Source organism: Eulemur rufifrons, chromosome 7 (assembly GCF_041146395.1).
Source record: "Eulemur rufifrons isolate Redbay chromosome 7, OSU_ERuf_1, whole genome shotgun sequence".
Classification (NCBI taxonomy): Eukaryota; Metazoa; Chordata; class Mammalia; order Primates; family Lemuridae; genus Eulemur; species Eulemur rufifrons.
The window spans coordinates 55,351,242-55,364,923 of NC_090989.1; the positions used below are offsets into that span (position 1 = coordinate 55,351,242).

The window sequence follows — 13,682 nt, forward strand, 5'->3', positions numbered from 1 at the left end:
ATTCTTTTTATTCAGGTGCTTTTTATACATACCTTACGTGCTTACAACAATCTTTCTAGAACTGTTTGATAGCCTTTCAAATATTTAAAGTTCTCTGACTTGCTCTTACCATTTTTTGAAACCAACTTGAGTGCTGTCAGTGTTTTTAACCATTTCTTATGTAATGTACTTTATCTCCTTTCCCTGGTCCCCCTCCCCTATCAAACTGTAATATTTCTCATAAAATATATTGTCTAGAACAAAATAGAATACTTCAGGATGGTAAGTGCCAAATGAATTTAGACTATAACTTTCTATTTTCTAATCCCTGTACTTCTGTTAAAATAGTCTGCATCCATTCCTCTGTGTATGTGTGTATGTGTGTGTGTGTGTGTGTGTGTGTGTGACAGCCAGTTACAATCTTTATATTTTGTTCTTTCAGACCCCTGTCAATCCAAACATCTTCCATGCAGTTATATTCATTTTGTTAACCTAATTGTGTTTCTCTCAAATTTAACTTTTATTTTAGATTGATACTCTAACCTATTGCCATTTTTTTGCTTAATACAGTCAAGATTCAGAAATTTTGATTCTTTAGTGCCCTGAGCTGATGTGAGAAACAGGAAACAAAAATGAATAAGACTCAAAAGTAAAAGGAGATGGCAAGACTTAATTGAGTTATCAAAATCAGTTATTATAATGACCTTTTCTCTATATTTAAGTTTCTTACTATTTTTAACCCTTGTTCTATATCAGCTTTTTTTTTTTTTTAACATGTTTGGGTTTTCTGTTGTTTTTTTACTTTATATGCCTTTCCACTATGGATTTTATTTTCTTACTATGACCAAAATTATGGTTGTATACTTTCTAATTTTAAAAATTATTTCTGATGAAATAATTAGAACTAGTAGGAGAGAAAAAATAGAATGGCGTTTAGGGAAGATCAATTTTTAAAAACAGAATTAGAGAAAAAATGAATTTATATCTCTAGTGATCTTGAAAGTAAAAATAAGTGTAAGAATGTTGAGTAAAAGTAGAATGGGGAAGAAATGTTAAATGTGGAGTTATAAAGCTTTTCAAGCACAATCTGATGACATAGGATATGTAATACCAATGATGTAGAATTTCAAACAAAAATTCTTATTGGAATTGGGTGTGGTGCTAACACCACACCCACCTTGTTCCTGGTGGTTAAGTGCTGCCACTTGGCCTCTGTCACCCCAAGATGTCATTTTCTCCATTGAGGGATTCCAGTTCAATGACAGCAGTACCCACGGTCATGCTTGTCCCCCAGAGAATAGCCACCAGTGAGCTCTTCAGGGATGTCAGAGCTCCCTATTGGAATGCATTTCATACAGAATTGGTAAAGGGAATGTTCTCAGGACCCTCTGGAGGACAAAGTTAAGGGGTGGCCACACAGATCTTACATGAGATAACCTTAGCATTTGATTGCCTTAAGTATATGGATACTTTCCCGTATAGCAAGGAACTTCTAGAATCTCACCTTCGTTTATTGTAGTATACCTTTGGGCTTGGATTTCAGTCAGCCAACCAACCTGTTAGAGCCACTACTAGCCACTTAAACTAATACGTTGAATCCGGAATCTCTACTTAGTACATCTGTATAAACAAATTTTAAGTCAACAATATATTCCTTCCACCCTGATCCCAAACCCTTAGGATCCCTTTCCATGGAGGTTCTTAAGGTTTCTGTCTTTATGAATTGTCAATATCTTGCAATTTGGGGGTCATACTTTGTAGTTTACCCCCTGGGGTAAATTGATCTAGAAAATTAAACAATTCCTTAAGAAAAAAAAAAAAAAAACTCATCTCAATTATATACAGCTAAAAGAAAATGGTTGGTACTTACACCATGCTGCCTAGAAATCGCAAGTAAATTTATCATTTTGTTATATAATTTTTTTCCATATCACCATACCCAACAGTGTTGCTAAACTTTCTCCCACTATAAAATAAGAATTCCCTTTCCTCCAGCTCCAATAATATTTTCTTAACCTTCCTTTAAGTTCTCACCAACAGCCTCCTTGAAGGCCACCAAACTTCTATTAGCTATCTTGTCAAGGCCCTTCCAACATCTGCCTGGTCCCAAAGCCACTGCCACATGTTTTAGGTTTTGTTACAGTAGCACCCACCCCACTTCCAGGTATAAAAATCTGTTGATTTTCTGTCACTGCATAACAAGCCACCTAGATTTAGGGCTTAAACAAAATCAGCCATTTTATTACTACTTCCATGATTCTGGGGTTGACCGGGCACCTCTGGGTGGTTCTTGCTCAGGATTTTTTAGAATTGCAGCCAGATGCAGTTGGCTGGGGCTGGGGCTATAGTCTTTTGAAGGCTTATTCATTTGTTTGGTTTCTGGATTGGCAAGACTCCAACAGTTGGGGGCTTGAACAGTTTACACTCCTGCTCCCTGAGGATGTCTTTCTCTAGGGTTCCTTCACATGGTCTGTCCAGCATGGTGGCTTCAGGGTGGCCAGAGTTCTTACGTGGTAAGAAGCTCAGGATTCCTGAGGTGCATGTTCTCAGAGAGAAAGGCAGGTGAAAGCAGTATTACCATAGTGTCACTTCCACCATACTCTAATAGTTGAAGCAACCACAAAAGCCCATTCAGATATAAGGCAAGGTGACACAGACTCCACCTCTTACTGGAGGAATGGCAATATTCTGGAAAGCCATGTGTCACTGGGAATGCTGCCACTATTATTGAAAAGTACAACGTTTCTTCTGTGTGTTCTCTTGTATTCAAAACATTTTGAAGCATGAAAATATAAAACTAAAAGGCAGGGTAATTAGCAATATAGGTAAGTAAATCTTTGCAAGGCTTCTAATGTCACTTTACAACCCATTTGCATTGTATTGCCATACATCATTAGATGGTCGCATCTGTTGACTAATGAGAGACTAAAGGCAAAGATTTTAATGCTGATGGGAAGGAATTAAGTAGGGAAGGCTATTTGAGGATTCATTTTATAAGTGGCTATTTCATTAATTAATATTTTTAGTAATGCAGCAGTGATTTTTTTTTCTTTGTATAATGTCATAACTGCAGTTACTTGAATAAATACTATTTTGAGAAAGAGGATTTCCTGATTTTTATAAATGGATAGAAGGGCTCTATAAAGAAAATGGACAATACAGAATCAGGAAAAGATTTTTCCATGGAACAGATGGAATGAGTAAGAGCTGGGATTACTACCAAAATAAATCTGAAAAAAAAATAAATAAAAATAAAGAATTAGTATTTTTGAAACAAAAAGGAAACCTAAGTACAAAAGAAAAGTACAAAATATGAAAAGTAGTTGTATTTCAGAATTGATTGTGCTCGCCATCAAATGTTAGTGAAACTTTTAACTAGAATTAAGATTTGAAAATTAGCAAAATACCGTAATTCCAAGAACCAATTTTTGTAAATCTGTACTTTGTATGTTTGTTGTTTTTTAAAAGTCTGATTACGAAGACGTCTTATTATTTATATAAAATTTATTTAATTACATCAAATATAATTAGATTAGCTAAATATTTAGATGCTATGTCTTGAAACCGTCTCCCATGTGGAATCTTTTGGCTTTATTTCTTTCAGTTATAGATCATCATGTCCTACCTTGGATTTTGCATAGTCAGCCTTCAAAGGTGTTTTCTTTCCCCATGTTCCACCATCAGCAAATACTGTGACTGAAATATAAGTACATGACCATGTATATTAGCTTCCTAGGGCTGTCTTAACAAAATATCAAAAACTGGGTGGCTTAAAACAACTGAAATTTATTCTCAGTTCTGGAGGCCAAAGTCCCAAATCAAGGTGTTGACAAGGTATCAGCAAGGTGCCTGAAGACCCTAAGGGAGAATCTGTTCCAGGTCTGTCTCCTAGCTGCTAGTGGTTGCTGGAAATCCTTGGCATTCCTTGGCTTGTAATCTTCACATGTTGTTCTTCCTCTCTGGTTGTATTTGTTCTTATAAGAACATTAGTCATTGGGCCTACCCTAGTCCAGCATGACCTCGTTTTAACTTGATTACATTGGCAAAGACTCCATTTCTAAATAAGGTCACATCCAAAGGTACCAGGGAGTTAGGACTTGGATGTATCTTTTTGGGAAACACTGTTCAACCTACCACTCCATATAACTCAAGCACTGTACTTATGACAAAAGCATATTTAAATGACAGGACACTTCATGCCTGTTTCATCTTTTGTTAAAATTTTTACTATTAAAACAGCTAAGCTTAACTTTAATCAGGAAGCAAATAATTCTTTCAAAGCATTCTTTTTACTGTCCACATTATGGTCCTTTGTCAATAAAGTTCTCTTCAGCCAAAAATTGTGTTAGATCTTTACTACTTAGAGAATGAGATGGATTTTTTCAAAATGGCTTTCCTAAAAGAACCAGAATAACATACAAATGGACAAAATCTTTGAAGGAAATGTAAGAAGATTGAAACTGCCCATACTGCCCGCTTACGGTGTAGAATTGACTAACTAGACATTGGCAAACAGCAGAGGAAGTCTTTTAAATTCTGATCTTCCCAGAGGGCTAACTTAGACTTTTCACACATGCTTATGAAATTAAAAAGCCTTCACAAATAAGCAACTTGGCTACTTTGTGTGGCCATCACTACCACATAAACTGGTTAGTTACACAGTAGAAGACTACAGTTATAGAATAGTGAATTATTAATAGGAATGATTAAAATACTCTATCTTAAGAAGATTATTTGAGAAAGTGCCTGATCTGAGTTGGAGCCAAATGTGTTTGTGTTGAATAAAATAATTTTAAAACTTCTTCTGAGATTAAAATTATATAAATGCACACATATATATGTAATTATATATCATATGTAAATATATAATAAAATGCATTTATTATTTACTTATTTTTATCTTCATGAAGGATTTTTTAAATGATTGAACATAAAACTTTTTAAGTGGTCTTATTTTCATTTATATTACTATAACTGATTATTAACTATCCATAATAGGAGGGAGTAAAAAATAAAGATAATTGAATTCTACCAGTAATTCAGAAACCAATAATCTGAACTTATCCTCCAAAAACTCATCCTTCCACTCAAGGTTTGCTGCAGACCTTGGCAATGCTCCAGGTCAGCCTTCCTCCCATGTGCCAGTTCAAAGTTGGAGTTCCACGTTAACACATGCTTCCACAGTCACTGGGACAGGCAAAGGACAGGCCAGGGAAGTGAGCTCAGCAATTTTAAATACTTAAAATTGTAAGTGTGTATCTCTCCTGCTCCCATCTTATTGGTTCCAGAAAGTCACATAACTTCAAGGAGATAGGAAAATATAATCCAAGTGCCCAGAAATAGGAAAACTACATAGCAGTGAGTGTTATATGTCCTCCATGCTCCTTTTCTGATCCCTGTCCACTTTTCTTGTGATGTAATCCACAACCAAAGAAAATGAGCAGCAAGGAAATGGAATAATCTCCAAACCAAACTCAGAACTAATAATCTACCTGTTTCCTTTGTTGGACATATAGAAATCTCTCATCTGACTAGGATAGCCCTATAAGAGTTAATAAGTTGGAGTTAAGGCTAAGAAATCAGCCTAAGACAAATGACTTTCTTATTTTCCTATATTCTGTGCCTATCTGATGTTCTTGTAATTTGAGATCCTCTGAGATCCCATCTAGATTAAGGTCTGTCTTCAGAGACATCTTGGTTACAATATGGGGATGGATTGTTGATATGCATAAATAATACCTTTGACAGACTTGGAGAAAATGATATTCACTTGATAGTAATGATCCAAAGCTTTGGGTTCATACTCTCTGGTTATATATCAAGCCTTAGTAATCTTTTCAGAATGTGTATCACTTAAACTACATACTGTATGTATATATATATAATGTAGGAATAATATATAAATAGTGTTTATAATATCTAATATAGAGAGATAGATATATACTAAAAGTGATTGAACCAAATGAACAGATGGATGATTCACCCATTTGGGCTAAGTAATTTTGCATTCTGTAACCACATTCAGTTTTTTACAAAATGTAAAATTGAAGGTGAGTTAGAAATGAATTTCTATAATGAGTGAAAAGATATTTATGAAGATCAAACTATACATACATCTGGGATATATTTCTACAAGGATAAAGACTAACAGATTAGTAGTGCTATTTTAAGAGGGGTAGTGGAATCAGTTTTCAGCTGGAAGAGACTTCAGAAAGCACATTGTCTAACCCTTTTTCCTCTTTTAAGAACATCATTGCTATGTAAAACAACTTGCAGTGTCTTCTGGTATTGAGAGTTGCAACAAAACACTAGCAATTCGTGAGTAAAAGAGCTTATTATAAACAGATGGATGAAGAAAGTTCCTTTTAAAAACTAACCTGTTCTTTATATTTATTGTTATAATTACAAAAACAATAAAAGCTCAATTCTTTCACATTGAGTATAAAGGATAGGTCCAAAGTAGGAAAGTAGATAGATGAAGAAGTTAAAAAAAATAAATGTGAATTTTGTGAAATACAAGAGTACGCTGGGATTAATAAGGGTGGATGAGAACTTTGAAGGTGAGCAGTCTCCTTTGCTTGTGGTGTTTGTGTGTCTCCCACTGTATAAACTTCATATGCACCCTTACTCCAGGGTGGGCCACAGACATAAGTGTATCTGTCTGGTCATCAGGAAGAAGCCCTTTTTCTTAGCAACAAGATTAGGACAGCATTCTAATCTTAGGCAATTTACTTTTATTTGTTGTATATAATGTGCTGGCCTCTGTGTTAGGTACTTCATGTAGATTGAATATCCCTTATCTGAAATGCTTGGGACCAGAAGTGTTTTGGATTTCAATTTTTTTTTAAACTTTAGAATATTTACATTATACTTACCAGTTGAGCATTCCTAATCCCAAAATTCAAAATCCGAAATGTTCCAATGAGTGTTTTGTTTGAGCATCATGTCAGAGCTCAAAAAGATTTGGATTTTGGAGCATTTTCAGATTTTCAGATTAGGGATACTCAACCTGTAGTTACTTTGGATGAATAGCCAAATAATAATAAGAAAAAAATAACATGCTAGGAGTATGAAGAGCTGTAGTAGTCCAGAGGATGGAGTATTTAATTCTGTGTACGAATCTGAGAAGGGTTCACTGAGAGAGATTAATTTAAAGAAGATTTTTAAAGTAAGAGGAATTCCAGTAGGCAGAGAAGAAAGAGGGAACATTCCCAGGAAGAGCAAATAGGTGAGCAGAGGCAGGGAGGCAAGAAAGGAGCTAGACATGCTCACCCCCAAGCATGTGGCCACACACATGTGTACACTGACTTCCTACACCCCTTGCCCCTTTATTTATTCCCCAGTACATATTGCTATCTAACATACTGCACGTATATTATTTGTTTTTCTTTCCTATTAGAATGCAGTCTATTAGGACAGGGACTTTTGTCAGCACTGTTTCATCTTCAACACCTACAAAAGTATCTGACAAATGGTTGGAGCTCAATATTTATTGAATGGATTAATCAGTCAAAGATTTGAGAAGGGCAGTGACATGATCTAACTTGTACTTTGGGAGGCTAACTCACAAGGTGCTATGGGGATAATTTGGAGAAGCTGGAGATTAGAGGCAAAAGGAAGTTCAACAACTACCAAAAGAACTTAGATTTTTAAAGTTCATCACAATTGAAAATAGGAGCATACCTTAGTTATGTGAGTCCTCTACTAGCGGCTCCTAGCACATGTCTGGCACATGTTAGACATTCAGTAAATGGATGGATGGATGAATGGATATGTAATTGAGTAAGTTATATATATATCATTGAGCTCTTAATTCTGTACTTCTCCCTGTATTACCTTGTCATGGGCTCTGTAAGTTTTCTGATTAATAAAATAATAATTAGGGAAAAGAAAGCAAACACATTTTTCTTTATTCTAAAAGAAGGAAATCCATAAGATAAATGCAGTTTATACTGGTCTATCAGGACTATCGAAAAGTTTGTAATAATAAGTACAGTTGGATATTAAAGCTGCTTAATGTTTTAAAATCAAAATTTGACATCAAGCATCGTATTGCAACATTGTCAATAAATATTTTTCCTCTAACAAATTATGCTCAAGGATAAGTAAAATGCACTATCATAGAAAATTAACAGATTATAAGGACAGTTATCAGATCATATTTTAAAGTTGATGATTATTCCATTTACTTAATTTCCAGGGTCTAATGTGATGATATCACTTCTCCATTAAAGCAATTTAGCAACAGTTACATTCTATTTTATTTCCTAACTACTGAAAAGATAGCTAGAATCCTGAACTAAGAATTAGGGCAATAGTTTTATATTCAGCTACAATGATTAAATTGTAAATACGAATTTTCATACATGTGGGAGCATATGTATCAGATGAATCCCTTAGATATAGAAATTAATGGGTATATGGATTTTAATTTTGATGGTTATTGCCAATGAATCTATGCTTTATACCAATGTACACTGCCACCAATAGCACATGAGAGGAAAGAATACCTTTTATTTAGGTCACTTATTAGCTAGTGCTGCATTTAGCAAAACTATTGCTGTACAACTAAATGATATACTGGTCAGCTGAAAGTGTTCTCATGTGCCTCTTTTTTTCTCTATCCAAAGTGTGAACTCTTATCCTCTGATATAGCGGATAAATTTGGCTGTTTATCTATTAAATGAAATCCTCTTGAAACTTTTATCCTTCCTTCTCATGTTTAATGTTGAAGCGTAAATCCCCTGTACTGTTCTTTCTTAGGCATGGGGGTGAAGAAAAGTAAAAGGTAGAGGGAGACATCAGTGAGGATAGGGTGGAAGTAGGTAGGAGATAAAAAGTTGTGAATAATGTCTGTTATTTAATGAGCACTACTTATATACCAGGCACTGTGGTAAGCACTTTACATGAACTATCTCATTAAATCCTTACAATCACCCTCTCAGGTAGGAATTGCTATTTTCTCCCTTTTGTCGATGAGGGAACTGAGACTTTGAGGGTTGTAAAGAAAAAATTATTCAGTGACACTTTTTTTAAAGAATGGTAAGGCAGACTTTATTCTGGACCATTGAGATGGGTACAGAGACCACTGTAATGGGGTCTTGCAGTGGGTAAGAGAGATTGGGTTCAACTCAGAATACAGGATGGGCAAGTGGGAATTTATAGCCAAAGAGCAGGGGGAAAGTCAACAGATAGAAAATTATAACAAGGAAATGAGGGGTGAGGGGAGATTCTAGCTAGATGACCTTAACAGAATCCGCTCACATTTATTTAGCATTTTTTGAATGTAGGAGATTGTTCTAAGTGCTTTATAAATATTCATATAATGCTCATAACAGCCTTTGAGGCACATGCTATTATTATTATCCTTGCCTTTCAGATGAGCAAACTGAAGCTCAGAGAGTTAAATCACTTAATTAGTGTCGCCATCTGTGAGAGGTGGGGTTAGAATCCATGCAGTCCAGCTCAAGAGCCCACACTGCCTTTCAGGTGCAGGAAGGATCACTGGCCTGTGAGTCAAGAAGCATGGATTTGGAGTTGTGTCCCAGTTCTGCCATGAGTGAACCCTTGGGGAAATGCTTTCACATCTCTGGAACTCTTCTTCCTCTTGTGAAAGGAGGGGATTTGTTTCTGGATGATTCCTGAGGGCCTACTTGCACTAACATATTAGAATTCCTCAGATGAAAGAGCTGAGCAGATTTGCTACTTCTGATTCATCAGTTGCTAAGGACAATCTTAGACTTTAGTAGCTATGTTATCCCACAGCCTCTTGTACCCAGAAGATGCTCAGCTGCTGCAATTTAATACACCATCCTTTCCCAACACATCAGGTGCCTTTGCATCTCTATAGGACAGGGCGTGATACACCAGTGCATATTGACATTTGAAAGCTATTTATAGGGAGATATCATATGACCCTACTGCACATATGGGTGGAACCTCATAAGGAAAAAATACTTCTTAAATTAAAAACAGTTGAAAGCTATATTTGTCATCTCCTGGTAAGTTAAAGTAAAGCTACAATGTAAAGCACACATATTTTCTCAGAACAACTCACTTTGTTGTCCACCTTACCCTGTTAAAGGTCTGTTGTATAGATTTGTAGCCAAGTACTTGAAGGAGACTTTTTTCTCAGTGTTTCATAAAATAAGGAAACATGGAGGCATTTTTGCTGACGTTAATCAGCTAAATATTCTGCACCTTCTCATTTTAAACTGAATGTAGATTCTACTAAAATGGTATTTTAAAATAAATAAATTGAGAACGTTGCACTGTCACACCTCCTTTTTCTTATGGACACTTGCCATATTTTAAGACTTCTCCATGAGTTCTGCGAGTAGATTTTTAAGCTCTGCAATCTTGGTGCTTGTCTTTTTCCCTTGTATGTGTAGCAACTGCTGCTTTTTATGAACTTCTTTCTTCCTTCTATCTAACTTCCCTACTGTAGCACCTCTCACCATCTCTCCCACACCTCTAGTGCACACATACTCATGCATGTGCACGCGTGCACGCCACACAGCATGTGTTGTTCTGGGCCCTTGTCGCTTTATTGCGAAGCCTTAAAGATGCTAAGTTAAAATGCATATGAAGTGTTGCAAACATGTTTAATGGATGAGGAAGGATAGAAATAAAAATAAGACCCTTTCCCTTTACTTTTACTCATTTAAAGAGTCCAAAGTTAGCCTGATTCTATTTCACAGAAATTTGGATTACTCAAGCTTCTTTATGTACTCATTTTTTTAAGTTTGTATTTCTTCAAACCATACTATATATGAGACAGTATGGTGCTCAAAAATGATTTTAGAAGGAGAAAAAGAAAGTGTGTCTTTAGGTTGAATTATTGAATGTGCTAAGAAGTTAAACTTTCATCCTTAGTGGTGCCATAACATTCATTACAGAATTCTCCACCCCCAAATTGTTATCAGGTGGATATTTTTCCTGTTGGCCTGTTTCCTTAGTTTGACATTTACCACGCATGTTGGTTGGAGGCCTCATTTTTCTGTGAACACTGTAGAGCACCTAGACATATTTGTGAAACCCTGCACAAGTCGTTCTGAGAACCTTTGTGTTATACCCTGTGTTGTTCAGTGTTCCTCACATCTTTTGAGCTAAAAATGAGATTGCAGCAAAGCACTCTGAGCTGCTTTGGAAGAAAAGTGATGAGATTTTTGCAGCTTTTGAAGCCCCTTAACATCCAGTATGATCTTTCCTTCCTCTCCTCCAAGCAACTTACATACAAATGCCACATTCTTTTAAAAACCAGGCTACAATCAAAAGCAAACAATTATGGCCTTTTTCTTTAATACACAGATGGTGCTCATTCTCTTTGATGTGTTACCCATTCTGGGTCTGTTAGGAAAACATGACTCCTCTTCCAAGTGCATGCCACTCTTCTTTAATACAAAATGCTTCGTCTCCGTGAACAAGGAAAGTCTATTTCTGAACCTCCAGCTGTTCCTCGTCTTTACATGAGCAGCAGTCTTTTCCTCCATGTGATAATATTTAGCTCCTCCCATTTTCTTACATCTTATTTTCAGGACATGAGCAGCTTTCACTTCTTCTGGATCTTTTACCTGTAATCATACATGATCTTTTCAATCAGGATCTATACAGGGGCCCATAAAGTCTCCTCATCTGTTTCAGTGCATGGCAGTCCTGTACTTTCTACTCCACCTCCCTGCACCTCACAGTTGGTTCGATGTCTGTAACATGAGCTACTCGCTCAATACCTGGGGATTTTACAGGCTTTATTTTCTCCTGAAGAACAATTATTTCTCCCCTTAGTCGGCCCCTATAATACCCTCCTTCCTTCGATTGAGCTGGCATTCCTTCCTCCTTTCATTGTTCTTTTGAAAAATCTATGTTCTGTTTTCCTAGATGGAATATGATCCTTCTCACTCTTAGACTCAATATATAGTAATAATCTCCTTTATTACCCACACTGCTATCCTTTTCACAGAAAAATATACCCTTTTGTCCTACAAACCTTTAATAAAGTGTACGGCCAACATTCTTATTTCTTCTCTCTCTCTCTCTCTTTTTTTTTGTGTGCCTCCTTTGGTGTTTTCTGCTTTCTCTCATTTTCCCTTCTTTGCCTCCTACTATAAATAGAAACTCCTGGATTCTCCTGGGCTCTGAGAACCTCGTCATCATCATCATCATCGTCATCATCATCACCAGCCAGATCGATGTTTCTCAAATCCTGCTCTCCCTGTGTGGCTCCCACCTGGGACCTGGGTGGCTCTGGAGGCTTGGGCTCTCAGTCTGGCCCCAGGGGGTCTGACTCCCACCATACCTAGCTCAGTTCTCCTAGTGTGATCAAGTGAGTCCTCACTAATACCTTTATCTCTTTATAGCTTATGTTGACTGCTCTGGCCTTTGAACTCCAGTCATTTCTGCGGTCTGTATTATAGGTCTTCGGTCTGTCATCTACAATTTCAAAAAGCTCTATGCATGTTAAGTTTTTCCTAACCCATTTTGCACCCAAATCTGAGCTGAACTGATTGTCACAGTGTTATTTATAATCATTATTTTCCTCAATATGAATATTTGTCATTGCAGAAATATTAACATTTATATGCTTGATTATGAGGTTCTATACAAGATCCTGCTGGAGGTGTTTTATAAATGTATAGAATACATACATATCACTTTCCTAAAATCCAAGAAGTTTTGGATTCTGAAAGACGTTTGGTCCTAACAGTTTCAGGTGAAAGATTGTGGACCTATAATAATTTGGGCATATCATCATATGAGATCAACAGATAGGTTACAGGCCTGCAGTGTGCTGGGTACTGTGGGAGATAAGGAAAAGCACAAGCACAAGACAGGCTTCCCACTTACATTCAGACTGCCTTGCTTTGTTGTTTAACTGTTTGAGAGATGAGCCACATAAAACAAGATTATAAATTCCTTGAGGGTAATGGCCCATACATTCTTTTACATCCCTATCCATAGAATATTACTAAGGATGAGGTTATTTCAGAGGATTGACTCTATTAATTTCCTGTCTGTTCTCCCCTATGGAACTCAGTTCTCATAGACACAGAACCAAAATTCCCGTCAGATTTCAAGCTAGATATCCCAAACATGTTGACACTTCTCATTAACACTGTGTCTGAACTAACTGCCTGGGGCTGAGGGAAGGGGTACTTCTGCTTCAGTGACATCCTCTGATGGTTCTCAAGGAGGCCTCCCTAGGCAATTGCAGGCAGCGTCACTCACAGGTTAGGGCCATTCCAGCTTGTTCAGGGAATAGGTAACTTACATTACCTAAAATTCTAAGTGAATGTTTAAAATTGATTTAAATATTTTTTGAGTTGGTACTTTAAAAATTTTATTTATATCTGTTTTTCCAAAAGTCCATATTTAGTTCTTTGTTTTAAATAATGAAAATGTTCATCTTGTAAGAGTGACTGACTTTTACTATCAAGTTGAGGAATGTCATCTTGCAATGCCATTTACCAATCCTGCACTAAGTAGATGACCAATTATTTGTGGTTGTTAGCCTATGTTAAAGACTAGTAGAAAATACCCAAACTCTGGCCACATAAGTTATGTGTACATGAAGAGAAAATGTTTTTAATTGTTTTTGCCTCATGGAGTGGTATCTAATAAAACAGTGTCACTATGTAACAATTAAATACTGACACACTGTAGGGTGAATTGAAGATATAAGAAAAATCCTTGGCTCATTTCATTAG

At 36.3% G+C, this 13,682-nt stretch overlaps 1 protein-coding gene across 2 annotated transcripts in view; it reads left to right on the plus strand.

The window, feature by feature from the left end:
- NECTIN3 (nectin cell adhesion molecule 3) overlaps positions 1-13,682 on the plus strand; it is a 101,323-nt gene that overhangs the window by 73,540 nt on the left and 14,101 nt on the right. The window lies entirely within an intron of this gene.